The sequence below is a fragment of the Mangifera indica genome, chromosome 16 (assembly GCF_011075055.1).
Source record: "Mangifera indica cultivar Alphonso chromosome 16, CATAS_Mindica_2.1, whole genome shotgun sequence".
Classification (NCBI taxonomy): Eukaryota; Viridiplantae; Streptophyta; class Magnoliopsida; order Sapindales; family Anacardiaceae; genus Mangifera; species Mangifera indica.
The window spans coordinates 11,993,003-12,008,096 of record NC_058152.1 but is presented as its reverse complement, the minus strand read 5'-3'; the positions used below and the strand labels follow the sequence as shown (position 1 = coordinate 12,008,096).

Here is a 15,094-nt window from a genome sequence, read left to right as displayed (position 1 = left end):
TAAGTTTTTTAAATTATATTAGATTGAATATTATATGGTAGGACTATTATAAATAATGTATAATAATTAAACTCAAATTTCATAATAATATACTTAATAATTTAAAGGGAATTTATAACTCCCTTTATCTTCAGCATCACCCTTTAAACATAACTTCATTAGTTGAGTCACCTTTATTCTAAAGGTCTCTCCTTAAAGATATCTCCCTTTATTTTCATCATCTTGATGAAATTTTTTAGACAACACACACCTAATGATATTGAGTTATGAAACTAGTGGATAATTTAATTAAATATAATCTCAAAGAAAAGATTAATTGACCTCCTATATATATAAAAATTTTAAGAGAGAAGTATTTGTAAGGATAATTACACAACAATAAAAATATATATACTCAATATTGAGTGTAGTATTGGAAATATATATAATCTATCATCTTGTGATAGAGTGATTTTGAATTAAAAATTAATTAAAGATTATATTGAATTAAACTATCCAGAACAAACATTGAAGAAATTTGATGAATGCAAAATGCAGGTTTTGATGAAAGAGAAAACAAAAAATAAAGAATAGGAAAGAAAATTGAAAGTCTAAGTGAAACTTCTACTTTTTTTGTGACTCACTATCCTTTATTATGTAATGATCTGTTTTGTTTGAAACTCACTATTTTACATTATTAACCAAAAGACCAAAGGACTAATTCCCACCCAAGGTATGCTAATTTCGCAAAGTTCCTCCCGTTAACTTTGAAAATACCATTTACCTACCATGACCGTTTAAATCTGTTAATTTTAAGAGTAAAATCGTTATTTTTTATTTAATATAAAAAATAAACTTAAATATAATTTCATTTCCCCCCCTAAAAGTTTAAAAACTAACTTTTCTTTCCTAAACCAAGTTTTAAAAAAATCACATTCCCCCCCTAAGGTTTAGTTTCAAAATCTGATCACCTTCTCTGGTGCCATCGTGGGTCGTCTCTCCCTCCTGACAGCTCCCCATCCTCTGACGAGCTGCCTCACCTCCACCCTAACCCCTCTAGCATCCAAAAACGTCATCTAGGAAGAGGAATTGTCTTCCCAGACGAAGACAAGACGACTCGTCTTCATCCAGGAAGATGATCATCTTCCAAGATGACGTTTTAGATGTCAGATGGGTTGGGGTGGAGGTGAGGCAGCTCGTCAGAGAATGAAGAGCCTTCGGGAGGGAGAGACGGTTGACGATGGTGCTGGAAAAGGTGATTAGATTTTAAAACTAAACCTTAGGGGGGAAATATGATTTTTTCAAACTTGGCTTAGGGAAGAAAATGTTAGTTTTTAAACTTTTAGGGGGAAAATAAGATAAAATTTTCAGGGGTTAGGGTTCCGTTAATTTTAACCGGTCATGAGTGGATAAATGGTATTTTCAAAGTTAACAGGGGGAACTTTGAGAAGTCAACATACCTTGGGTGGGAAATAGTCCTTTGGCCTAACCAAAAACCACCATTTCTTTCGAGAAACATAAACATGTCCATCAATTATGAAAACTATTCTAACACCTTAATATTCTTCACAATTATAAACAGATCTACCAATTTGTAGTTCTCACACTTTTATTCTCAACAGGCGATTAAATTTATATTCTCACCATATCTTAACTTTAAATTATATTATACAGAATCATATTTAAAATATATTTAATATTCTTATGCATATAAATTTACTATTGTTAACAAATTAATTAATATATTTAATTATTTTTATTTGATATAATGAAATACTATATTGTCCTAATCTAAGACAAAGTTGATAATTCTTTAATAAAAATATTTTATATCTGAAAATCTTACTCGGACTGCTGATTTATGAATATAGAGTTTCTTACGACATATTATTAAAATATATAGTATTAAGTGGACTACTGTTGCAGATGCAAAAAATCAGTCGTTCTTGGGGGTCGGCGGACATTTTTTACTCTGGATGTGAAATTCCAAAGTGGTTTGACTTAAAAAGTAATGGATCTTTTATAAAGTTCCCAGAAGGTTGGATTAATGATAACTTATTTGGTTTCGCTTTATGTGCTGTTATATCATCACAAGACTCTCAAAAACTTAGAAATTTGCTTGTTGGATTTCGCCTGATTATTAATGGAGAGATTATTTCCAATGGTGAGTTAACGGACTCATTAAACTTTAGGCCTGGGACTCTTGAAGGTGAGAACATTATTGAATCAGATCATATATTCATAGCTTATAGTTACATTAAGATGCCTGGGAAATTTCCTCCACTCAATTTGAATAGCCAGGGTGCTGTTGAGTTCTTCATTGAACATGCAACTAAGAATGGTATGGTTCAAAGCCCAGTGAAAAAATGTGGAGTGACTTTATTGTATCACAAAAATGATGATTCGAGAAAAGATCCAAGAGTGGACAAAAATGATGAAAGACCTCATAAGCGATTGAAACTTGAAGGTTGAAATGTTGTTACAGAAAAGGTCATGTAAGTACAAAATCCCTGAGCTTATAATATTAGATCAGAACATATTGATAAGATCCCCTTTATGTCCCCATGTCCCTTTCTCATACGGTAAAGGGATGGCTGATGGTTGTGCAAATTTACTAAAGCAGGTGCTGCTTCCAGAGGAAATTTACTCCATTTCTAAGGCCTCTTGTTTGCCTAATCTTCACGATATGCCTAAACTTGGAAGTTTTTCCTATGGTGTTCTTTATAGATGACGTGGCTTACTGCATGGTAGTTTAATAGTTTCAAGGTAAAGCTTACTTCATGTTGCCTTCTGAACTATTTGGCTGACTCTCTGCAATTTACATTCGTGGTCTATGCTCTGTAGTTCTCTATTACAGAATGTTGAAGTGCCTCTTTTTTTAAATGTTATTCAGTGTGTTTTCAGATTGGCAACTAGGCGTGTGGACACAAATTCCCTTGACTGTCATTTTAATATTCTCTAGATTTCTTGCCTGGAATTGGATTATGTTACTAACTACTATTTAATTAGGTGTTATATGGTTACAGATTTGGTTCTCTAGGCTATGAAAGGGTATTGGATGCTCTTCGATACTGCTGTAAGCTTGGTATTAACTAGTAATTAATTAGGTGTTATATCCATTGCCGCTTCGCATAACTTGGACAAATAATTTGATGTGAAATTTGCTAATCATCTAGCCTCAGTCTCTGTACAGGGTTTGTTGAGTCCTCGGTTAACAGCAGGAAACAAATTGATGCCGTACATTTCATTCATGCCTTCCATGTTACTGAAAGCTTTCCCCCTGTTCACTTCTTGAAGACATACTTAAAGAATTGAAGGAGTAACTCACAGGGAAAGGGTGTGAGTTCGGGTGGAGATACTAGTGCACCGGTTAATTTTCATACTAAAGCATAATGAGTGAGTGATGCTTGGAAATTCCTTTGTAACTAAATGCTAAATGAGAAATTTCTTTTCAATACAGATTGATGTAAATGCACAGGAACTTGCTGCCTTTAAAGCTGTAGTTAGTTGTGTCCAAGAGTACAGGCTTGAACCTGACTATCCTCTCGATCCACTTCAGAAAAGGATTGAACAACTGGAGAGGTCGAAATCTGATAAGAAAAGGGGTGGAGATTTTGGTAGACGTCAACACTCCAAGAAACAAAGAGCAAAGTGAGGATACGGTGGATTTCTTTCTCACAGTGCCAAGGCAGCTCCCGGTAGGCTTGTTCCGCCTGTTTTCTGATGTGTCGTGCACTTGTGAGCAAGACACAACATTTTCTTTGACAGGGCAGCATATGGAGGAATGCCTGAGAGATATCCTCTGGCTGGTCCAAACTCTTTACGATTATCAAGTTCATAGCCAGCCTGTTTTTGCTCAGCAACCAAATGATCAAAGAATATGCTTTTATCCCCACGATGTAGTTATCAAATGCAAGATTTGTGTGCAACCTTAGTGAATGTGCAGAGAATTTATTTGTGAGTGAATCACATTTTCCCACCCAAGTTTGGCTGTAAAACCCTTCTTCATCTCTAATTGACATCGATAACATTTCTTCATCCAAAATCATATACATAAATAATTTTTCTTATCCAAAATTAAACCATTTTATTGTAACAACATAATTAAAAACTGAAATTATTATTTTATTTTTTAAAATAATTAAATAACACTACATTAACAAATAATTAAAAATATTTAAATTATATAAGAAACATATTATTTCTTTGTACTTTCAATCTCATTCTTTATTTCTCTCTTTTTATAATAAAAGTATCTTTGCTGTATAATTATATATCATGAGATAAATTATAATTTCTAAAAATGTAAAGGGTTTTTTTAAATTTTTAGAGGGTTATTGGAAATTTATAAAAAGTTTTGAGTCTTTTGAAATTTTTAAAATACAGGATGCCCCAATAGTTTCAAAAATGATGTTACACCCCCGGAGAATTGAACAGAATATAATTAAAAGATTAACTTATGAGTTTTTAAAACGTGTACATAATAAATTTTTTTTGCCAAACCAATCAATACTCACCAAGGTTTGGTCAATTATCAAATTCCCATAGTTAATGTTGAAAAACTCAAATACATTCCCAAGCCAAAAACCCTAATATATATATAAACTCCTCTGCCCTCCGGTGTCACAAAGTCGTCTGCTCTACAGCTTTCAAACTCATCTCCTCTCCGGCATCCCTAGTCATCTCCTGTACAGCTTCTCAACTTGTCTCCTCTCTGGCACTCAAAATCTCGGCGAAGTCTCCATAACTTGTCTTCAAATCGTTGTTGCATCGAACTATTTGTCTTCATCAGACTTCGGTATGATTTTTTCTTCCCTGACTGAGACGAACTCTCCCGTTGATGTGCTAAGTTATTACCTTTTCAATACTTTTGTTTTGGTGCGATCTTCATTGCTTCTTAATGAATGGCTGTAATGAATATTCTTTTTTATTGCTATATGATTGTAGCAGCCTTTCAATTGACAGACAAATTGGTTGAAAGATCACCTTTTCTGTTCTCTTTCTTTGCTTTTCTTTACTTTTTTGGATCAGCACTTCTAGTGTGCAGTCATTCATCATAATGTCCGGACTTATTCTACATTTGTTTCATATACTTATGATTATGACCCCGTTGGGTTCTGTCTTGTTTATTTGTATATTTAACAATACATTTTATGGTTGTTATAGTGTTAAAGTTTATTGCTGGGGCTTCTTTGTTGTATCACCAATTTTATTTGCCTAGGGGTTTAGATAAATGTCCATACAAGGTTTTGTTATCTTTTATTAGTTCTATGGATTCTTTGCATAAGCAAAAGAGTGGGTAGTATATTGTCCTACGAAAAATACTAATTAGCTATTTGGTCGATTAAGATTTTCACAGATGATTGTAGCTTGTTCCATTGCCTTGATGTTAGAGTTACTGATATTGTCAAGTTACTGAACCAATATAAAGAAGCCTGATTATTGTTAAGTTTTCTCCCCTGTTTTTCTGCAAATTTTCTGTTTATAATGATTATTTTATGAATCTATGTTGAATAATTCATCCTCTTGTTGCAAGCTTAGGTTTGAAGACTTTGATTGTTTTTCTTTTGTGAAAGGATACTTGATTATAATTGTTCTTATTTGTTTTCTTTTAGTGCTATGTACAAGTATTGTTCTGTACTTTATTTCCTTCTAAAAGTTTTCAATATTGTCCATTTGATATGAAATTTAACCTACTGGAAAATTGGAAATAACATTTAAAATAAGAGAGGATGTGAGCAAGTCAAATAAGGGAACTTTGATACTGGTTCTTCTGTTTTTACCAGCAGGTTGGGTTTATCTATTTATGGAGACTAATTAGATGGGAGGACACGTGTGAGATACAGTTGCAAAATCTGTTTCTGTTACAATACTAAAGATGAATGATGAGTTTTTATTTGCCAATGGAAACTCATTTTTCTGATCTGTTTATACTTGCTTATCTATTTTTCTTTATCCATGGTATAAACATGCCCTTACTTCAGTTAGAAGTTAATCTGATCTCCAAATTTTGAGCCCTGGAAAATTTGCAATTTCAAATTTCAGATCAGTGCTTGTTTATTTTATTGTTGAATGTGATGCAGTGCAGGGTATCTTGAATTTGGACCTTTATACTATTATGTTGTTTTCTCTGGCTTTGTGGAATAATAACTATTTTCAAATTGGTGCTCTTCTCCATCCTTAACGTAGAAATTACTCAACTAGTCTATTTCTGCATTAAGCCAAGAATTGGCACATAAATTACTTGATGGACTATGCATTACCTTTGACTTTAGTGTATTTAGTGCTAGCAGTCTCACAATAAAACAAGTTTAACCATAGGTTGTCACTAATTTTTATATGGTTTTCAAATAGATATTCCCTTCAACATGAAGTGATCTTTTTTCTCTTTGTTTTTTGTTACAAACTTTTGCAGATACAAAGATGTCTTGCACAAAACTGTGAGGCTGCTCGTAAAAGCCGATTGTGGAAAAGTTATGATGAGGCGTGATTTGAACAGATTCCCTAACAGGCAACAAGTGGTATGGGATTTTGAATTAATTCGTATCTGTTATGAGCGCCTATTTACATTAAAATATTTGAAACACCGAATGCCACACTGCAGGGTTTGTATATAGGTCGTGGCTTAGAAAGTTCTGAGATGGCTGTAAACCCAGGTTTGTCAAAGTATTGCTGAATTACTTATTGTTTTGGTGTCCTCACTCTCAAACATTTCTATTTCTTGAAATTGCATGACTCTAATTGCATTTTATTGATATGTGAATCTCGGAACCAAGAGTGTACACATAATATTAAGACAGTTTGTGAAATTTTGTTACTACTAGCTTACCACCACCACTCATGGTATGCACCTGCTATTTGTTGATTAATTGTGTTCCCTTCAAAGCATGATTCCTGTGAATTTTTCATAGTTTTGTTTCCTATATCATTTCAAGTCCTTGTAACGACTACGTAAGAAAATTTATATCACCTCTTCATCCGCACTGAAGTCATTTTCGATGCTGTCCATAAATCAATGTCTCAAAAATGTTCCTCACAATAGATTTCAGCCATCCACAAGCACAAGTTTCCAGCACTTTGCAAACTTGACACCTCCATGAAAAATGATGTTGTGCTATGAAGCTATGTATATAATCTCTGATGTGCTGAATCTGTTCTTTGAAATTTGATTTCCAGTAGTTCCTGTTGCTTATAGAACACTACTTTTTGTCATTTCATGTTCTTGCATTCAACAAAAAGTCCTCACCGAGGTTTGTGCAGGAATTGTAGTGTTTGAGAATGGAGTATGGACACTGGGTTGAAGAGCAAACAAGTCAAATTTGTGAAATGAGGTCTGCTTTGCAGGCCCATATTAATGATATGGAGCTTCACATACTAGTGGAGGGTGGCTTGAGCCATTATTTTAAACTTTTCCTCATGAAATCTAATGGTGCAAAAGCCCATGTTTTCTATATAATGTCTGGCATGTGGAAGATAGCAGCTGAACGTTTTTTCTTTTGGATTGGAGGATTTCACCCTTCTGAGCTTCTTAAGGTGATTCATTTTTCAATTTATTAAATAAAATGAAATAATTTGCTCATTAAAGGGCCTTAAATAGATTAAAAGATATTCCCTTCAAAATGAAATGAGGCTTTTTTCTTTTTCTATTTTGTTACAAACTCATGCAGATACAAAGACAGTTTTCCAGTAGTTCCTGTTGCTTATAAATCACTACCTTTTGTCATTTCATGTTTTTGCAATCAACAAAAAGTCCTCAACAAAAAGTCCTCACCAAGGTTTGTGCAAGAATTGCTGCATTTGAGATGGAGTATGGACACTGCGTTGAAGTGCAAACAAGGCAAATTTGTGAACTGAGGTCTGCTTTGCAGGCCGATATTAGTGATATAGAGCTTCACATATGTTAGGTCTCGGGTGTATGTATCTTGCAAAATGAAGAAGCAGCTAAGAAGAATGGAGAACAGCAGCAGTAAGTTGCATAGCAGCAAGGGAGAGGAAAATATTTTAGCTAGCAACAAAGGATTGGAGCAATTGGCAAACCAAAATGTGCATGGGCATTTTGAGGCAATAAGGACACGTGGCACTATGAAGAGAGAGGGGGAATTGGCGAGGAACAAAAAGGATGGAAATCAGTCTGAGAGTGGGAAGCAGAAAATTAACTAAGTGTGGTTGAGTGAGAGAGCACAGGCCTCTCGAAATGCCTGAGGATCTCGGATTTTCTTCTTCCATTTGGGTATTCAGTATGTTGCTCTTATTTTCATTTTATTAATCAAAGTTGTAATGAACGTTTCCAACTTTATTATGGAATTTCAGTAATGCAGAAAAGAGATGTTTATTTCCATTGACATTGAGTATTAGCTTTGTGTTTGTTTGCTGAGAAATTGATTTGAATGTTTAAATAAGAATTGGGTTGTAAAGATTGCACTGGCTGAGTTGAAATAATAGAATAACATTGCTGTTGTTGTTGAGGAATTGGTGAATACAAAGAAAACAAGGAAAGTGTTGTCCAATTCATTCCAGGTCTCTAACAATTTGGCATCAGAGCCAAATAACGAGGATGGAAGCTAAGGTGGATGGAATGGAGGAGCTAAAATTTGTGAAGGGAAGGATGGTGGAGTTTGACAGCAAGATGAGAGAGATGAAGGGAACATACAAGTTGTCAATGGACGTTTGCAGCAGGTGGAAAAAGGAATAGAGACCATGAAGGAATACTTATGTGAGTTGAGGAAGCTATTGGCGGTGAGACATGGAGCAACGACCGACAAAGGGAAGGCTCCAATGGAGGGTCCATCTTCACCCTCCCACTTACCATCGCCTACAACAGAAGAGCCAGAGCAAGTGGAAACTGTGTGAGAATCACTAGGAGACCAATGATAATACTGGGGGGTACGCTAGCAAGTAATGCATCGTCGTTTGGAGCTACCGGTGTTTATGGGGGAAAATCTAGTTGGATGGATTTTTAGGGTAGAGCAATATTTTTCAGTTAACAAAATTTCCGAGAAAGAGAAGTTGGCAACCATCGACATGTGTGTTGATGGGAAGCATTACGGTGATTTCAATGAAGTGAAGTGCGTCAACCCTTCTCTGATTGGGATTAACTGAAGCGTGAAATGCTACTTTGGTTTCGTTCAATTCTAGAGGGTTCTTTGTAAGAGGATTTAATGGCGTTGAGGCTGTTTGACATCGTGGAAGAGTATTGGAGCAATTTTGAAGCAATTTCTACATCGCTCGGAGATGCATTAGAAGAAGTGTTACTGTCAGCGTCTATGATTGGTTTAAGGAGAACGGTGAAGGCTGAGGTTAAACTCTTCCATCCGACCACCTTAAAAGAAGCCATGATTCGGGTGCAGAAAATCGAAAAGAAAAATTGGGTGAGAGACGCCCGATTCGAAACGTAATATACCCATCCAAAAGCAAAAGCCCAAGACTCCCACTGCTGTCGCCCAATCCATTTCACAAACACATCTGGCCCCACAGTCCATCAGGCTATAACTTTGACCCAGTCCAACAGCCTAACAGCTTACCAAGCCCAGTCCAATACCATGCCCAACCCACTGACCACCAACCTGACCCAAACTGACCCAATCTGACCACCAACCTATTCACAAAATACCCAAGCCTTAAGAAATGAAACCCATAATTGCTCAGCCACACTGCTGATGTCTTGAGGAGCGAGCAACTGTAACACCACTTTTCCACGCCGTGATGGTAATTACCATCATCTCTCTGACGAGGAATTTCGGTCAAAGTTAGAGAAAGACCTTTGCTTTAGATGTGACGAGAAGTTCACTCTGGGTCACAAGTCCAAGTTTCGATAATTTTAGGTTATGATCGCTTTGGAAGGTGAAAAAGAAGAACTAGATGTCGGTGAAGATGAAGAACTAGCCATGGAAGAAAGGGAGATGAAATTAACACTGAATTTAAGCTCTGTGGTGGGATTTAACACACCCAAAACTATGAAGTTTGTTGGGTTTTTGAAGTGGTGACTTTATTGGATAGTGGGATCGCCTATAATTTCATTTCAAGAGCATTAATGGAGAAATTGAGGATTCCCATGACACTAGCTCGCTTTGTTGTCACGTTAGGAGATGAGAAAAGAGTGAAAGGCATGGGCAGATGTGATTCGGTGGAACTTCAATTTTAGGGGATGATTGTGAAGCTGAATTTTTTCCCTTTCAAATTGGGAGCATAGACATCATGCTTGGCATGGATTGGTTATGTAGGTTAGGTGAGACAAAAGTAAATTGGAGGTTGCAAACAATGACTTTTGATTAAGAAGGGAAGAGAGTTCAACTGAAAGGGGATGCATCCTTGAGTTGATTGGAGTCTTCGTTAAAGGCAGTGGTTAATTCGGTCAAAGTGCGGGAGAAGGTTTCTAGCTTGAATACAGGGGAGTGACGCATTCAAGGGAGAATACGGAGATTGAAACAGAGTCTAGACTCAGAAGTTTGTTAGAGGAATATGGGGCATTATTTAGGGAGCCATCTGGATTGCCACCCAAAAGAGTACATGATCACACAATGCGACTCCTTCCACCAGCCCAACCTCCAAATATACGACCCTATGGGTACTTGCATTTCCAGAAAATGAAATCGAGAAGAAAGTCAAGGAGATGATAACAACACGGGTGATTCAACCAAGTGTCAACCTGTTTTTAAGCCCAGTATTGTTGGTAAAGAAAAAAGTGAAGGGTGGCAATTCTGTGTGGACTATTGCGCCCTAAATAAAATAATGATATTAGACAAATTTCCAATCCCGACCATAGATGAGTTGTTTGATGAATTAATCGGGGCGACGGTATTCAACATATTGGATCAAAAATTAGGCTATAATCAGATTCATGTGAGGGAGAAGGATGTGACAAAAACTGTCTTTCGCACTCATGACAGCCATTACAAATTTCTTGTAATGCCATTTGGGCGCTCACATGCATCGGCAACCTTTGAGAGTTTGATGAACGAGATCTTTCGGCCATATTTGTGAAGATTTGTACTAGTCTTTTTGGACAACATTCTAGTCTTTAGTGGTCAAATGTAGGATCATTTGAGGCACTTGCGGGTTGTCCTAGAGTTACTGAACGATCACAAGTTGATTGTTAATTTGAAGAAATGTGCATTCAGACAAGATTGTATAGACTACCTGGGTCATATTGTTTCAGCAGGAGGAGTCAAAGCTAACTCTAAAAAAATTCAGGCGATGCAAGATTGGCCTGCTCTGAAGGATTTAAGTGAACTCAGGGGTTTTTTAGGCTTAATAGGCTATTCTAGGCACCCTGTAAAGGGGTACAAGAAGAATGCAGAGTCCTTCACTAGCTTATTAAAAAAGGACGCTTTTGTATGGAATGAAGAAGCTGCAGAGGCTTTCAACAGGTTGAAAAAAGCAAGGACTATGGTTCCCATGCTTACGTTGCCTTATTTTTTGGGAGTTTTATTTATTGAGACTGATGCTTCAGGTTTAGGTGTAAAGTTTGTATTAATGCAAGATGACTGTCCCATTTCTTTCATGAGTAAGGCGTTGTCTGTCAGAAACCAAAGCAAACTGGTATATGAAAGGGAGCTGATGGCCATTGTTATGGCGTTCTAAAAATGGAGGCATTTTCTGTTGGGATGACATTTCAAAGTTAGAATCGACCAATGCAGCTTGGAGTTCTTAACAGATCAGTGGTATCAGCAGTGATCAACAAAAGTGGGTCATGAAAATGCTAGGTTTCGACTTCAAAATTCAGTGTCGTCTGGAATGCAAGAATAAAGCAACAGATACACTCGCTCGTATTCCGAAATTCAAAGAAGGGCTTTGGGCAGTGACGACAACTCAAGTGGTGGGGTTAGAGGGTAATGAAACCTGAAATTCGAATAAGAACATCATTCATGACCTGTTGAACAGAGTAGATGCGCATCCAGGCTACGAATTAAAAAAGGGCAGATTGCTGCATAAAGGTAGGCCTGTTCTTCCTCGAAACTCAGTCTACATTCCTCAGTTCTTATCTGATTTTCACTCCTCACCTCTCGGTGGACATTTTGGGTTCTTTCGAACTTTCAGGTGGATTTTTGCAGTTTTGTTTTGGGAAGGGATAAAGGCAGATGTCAAGAAATATGTGGCGGAGTGTGATATCTATCAAAGAATGAAATATACTCTAGCCGCTTCCCCTGCCTTCCAAGGTTTGGGAAGATATCTTGATTGACTTCATCATAGGGCTGCCAAAAACAATGAGAGAGGATTCCATTTTAGTTGTGGTAGATCGGCTAACAAAATACAACCATTTTATAGCCCTCTGACACCCTTTCACAGAAGCTGAAGTGGCTCGTAAGTTCATCAGTGAATTAGTGAAGGTACACAGCTTTCCTCATTCTATAGTTTCAAACTGTGACAGAGTTTCTTTTAGTCAGTTTTAGGGAGAGTTGTTTAAGGCAGTGGGAACCAATTCGAAGTTTAGTTCAGCCTACCATTCTCAGTCGGATGGTCAAACAGAGGTGTAAATAGGAGTCTCAAAACTTACTTGCGATGTTTTTGCTCTCAACAGCCCAAACAGTGGCCAAATTGGCTGTCATTGGCTGAATATTGGTTCAACACTATCTAGAACAATTCTATGAGCATATCTCCTTTTAAGGCTCTCTACGGGAGAGACCCACTGGCAGAACTGCTTTGGGTAGAAGAAGAATCAAAAATAGAAGAAGTTAATGTCTTGATTCGAGAGCATAATGCCATCCTTGATGAGTTGAAGGAGAATTTACAGCGAGAATTTAATGTCTTGATTAAAAAATAGGATGAAAAAGTTTGCAAATAGGAAATGACAAGAAATTCGTTTTGAGGTGGGGGATCATGTCTTCCTAAAATTCCAACCATATTGTTTCTGCTCATTGGCCACTAGACCCAATGAGAAACTCAGCCAACATTTTTACATGCCTTATAAAATTTTGAAGAAAGTGGGCGCTGTAGCATATTGTCTTTCACTGCCTCCTGCCACCAAAATCCATCCCGTCTTCCATGTCTCGCAGTTGAAGAAGCAGCTTGGACCAACTCAGATCACCCAGCTGCTTCCTGATTGTATGAATGAAGATGGCGAATTAGAGTTACAACCTTTGGACATCTTGGCTTATCATTATTCAGCTTTGGGAGACCTGGAAACTTTGGTGAGATGGAAGGATTTACCTGCCTGTGAGGATTCATGGGAAATTGATATAGCCTTCAAGCATCTTTTTCCTCATTTTCACCTTGGGGACAAGATGCCTCTCAATGGGAGGGGAAATGTTAGGTCTCGGGTGTATGTATCTTGCAAAATGAAGAGGAAGAGAAGAAGAATGGAGCACAGCAGCAGTAAGTTGCATAGCAGCAGGGGAGAGGAAAATATTCTAGCTGGCATCAAAGGATTGGAGCAATTGTGTTAGGTACCTGAAGGGAGCTTAGTAGCAGTAACGAGCCCTCCTTCAACTCCTGTGGGTAGATGTTCACAACAGCAGCCTCACAGTCTAAAGGTCCGCAATGGGCGAGCACTATCTCCGGAACTCAGGACTCAAGACAAAGTAATAAGAAGAAGTAAGAAGAAGAAATCAGAACAGAGAAAATAGATTCAGAGGAGAGCCATTATCCTCAAATGTGTAATAATGAACGTTATATGTTTAGTTCAATCAAAATATGAAAGTCTGCCAACATTCCCTAATAAAGATAAACAATCTCTTCTGATTACAGAAATAATTCCTTAATACTACTCTGGAAAACCAAATTACATAAAATAAACTTAACAATAAGTAAATTGCCTGCAGAGCCTACAAAAGGTCTGCTCCCTCCTCAATTCTCCTCCACTCTTCTCATATTTTTCTTCTGTCCCTCTCCCTGACGCTCATTCTCTTTTTATATTCCTTTAACCGTTTCTCCAGCTGTCGTCTGTGACCATTCCTTTAACCGTTTCTGCAGCTGCTGTCTGTGACCTGCTGTGCTTTGTTGGTTATGAAGGCCTTGGAGTCTGCTGGGGTGACACCTGTCCCCATCTGTTGTCACCTTTTGGTTTCCTCTCTTTAGTGTGTTTCTTCCTGCGTGATATGTATACATTAGTCCTAACATTTCCCCTGCCATCCAAAGGCACCTTGTCCTCAAGGTGAAATTGTGGAAAGAGATTTCTGAAAGTGGTGAATAATTCCCAGGAGTTCTCACATTCAGGGAGGCCTTCCCAATTCACCAAGATTTCCAATTCCCCACGCTGAGAGTATCGGTATTGTAATATTTTAGATGGCTGCACCTATAATTCTCCATTGTCGGTCATGCATGCAGGAAGAGGTTGAGGGGTTACTGTTGGGCCCACTCTTTTCTTCAATTGTGAAACATGGAATACTGAATGAATCTTTGCAGTAGGAGGTAGATTTAAACGGTAAGCTACCGATCCAATTTTCTGCAGTATGTCGAAAGGACCGTAGTATCTTGGGCTGAGTTTTTCATTTGCTCGGCTTGCCAGTGATTTGAAGCGATACGGTTGGATTTTTAAAAATACATAATCTCCCACTGAATATTGAACTGCTCTCCTTCTTTTGTCAGCCTGTTTCTTCATTTTTTCTTGAGCTTTACTCAAGTTGTCCTTAAGTTCATCCAACACTGCATTCCTTTCCCCAATTATCTTGTTGACTTCATCTATCTTCGATATCTCTTCGACCCATCTTAGTAATGCCGGTGGTTCTCTACCATACAATGCCCTGAAAGGTGTCATGCCGGCAGATGCATTGTAAGATGTATTGAACCAATACTCCGCCCACGAGAGCCATTTAGGCCATTGCTTAGGCTAACGAAAGCAAAAACACCGCAAATAGGTTTCCAAACTCCTATTCACTATTTCCGTCTGCCCGTCGGATTGAGGGTGGTACGCCGAACTAAACTTGAGCGTGGTACCAGCAGCTTTAAAGATTTCCGTCCAGAATTGGCTTAAAAAAAGTCGATCACGGTCAGAAACGATTGATCGAGGAAAACCATGCAATTTTACAACTTCTTGAATGAATTTCTTGGCGACTTCAACAGCTGTGAAAGGGTGTTTCAACACCAAAAAATGAGCATATTTCGTCATCCTGTCAACTACCACCAGAATGGTGTCTGCTTGTGCTGTTTTCGGAAGGCCTGTGATGAAGTCAATTGAAAT

General features: G+C 37.5%; 2 long non-coding RNA genes across 8 annotated transcripts; both read left to right on the top strand.

Moving 5' to 3' along the window:
- Positions 1-1,940: 1,940 nt before the first annotated feature.
- LOC123199247 lies at positions 1,941-4,017 on the top strand. Of its 6 annotated transcripts, none has more exons than XR_006498272.1 (4): positions 1,941-2,469; positions 2,603-3,055; positions 3,173-3,348; positions 3,440-4,017. It is a non-coding gene; the product is annotated as an uncharacterized LOC123199247 (long non-coding RNA). The 6 variants fall into 6 exon arrangements; XR_006498271.1 differs by having other exon boundaries at positions 3,173-3,375; positions 3,458-4,017; XR_006498270.1 differs by lacking the exon at positions 3,440-4,017 and having other exon boundaries at positions 2,603-2,745; positions 2,989-3,055; positions 3,173-3,433.
- Positions 4,018-4,558: 541 nt separating this feature from the next.
- On the top strand, positions 4,559-8,317 carry LOC123199245. 2 transcript variants are annotated; one of them, XR_006498267.1, is made up of 5 exons: positions 4,559-4,777; positions 6,395-6,500; positions 6,584-6,635; positions 7,240-7,512; positions 7,647-8,317. It is a non-coding gene; the product is annotated as an uncharacterized LOC123199245 (long non-coding RNA). The 2 variants fall into 2 exon arrangements; XR_006498266.1 differs by having other exon boundaries at positions 4,564-4,777; positions 7,730-8,317.
- Positions 8,318-15,094: the final 6,777 nt, after the last annotated feature.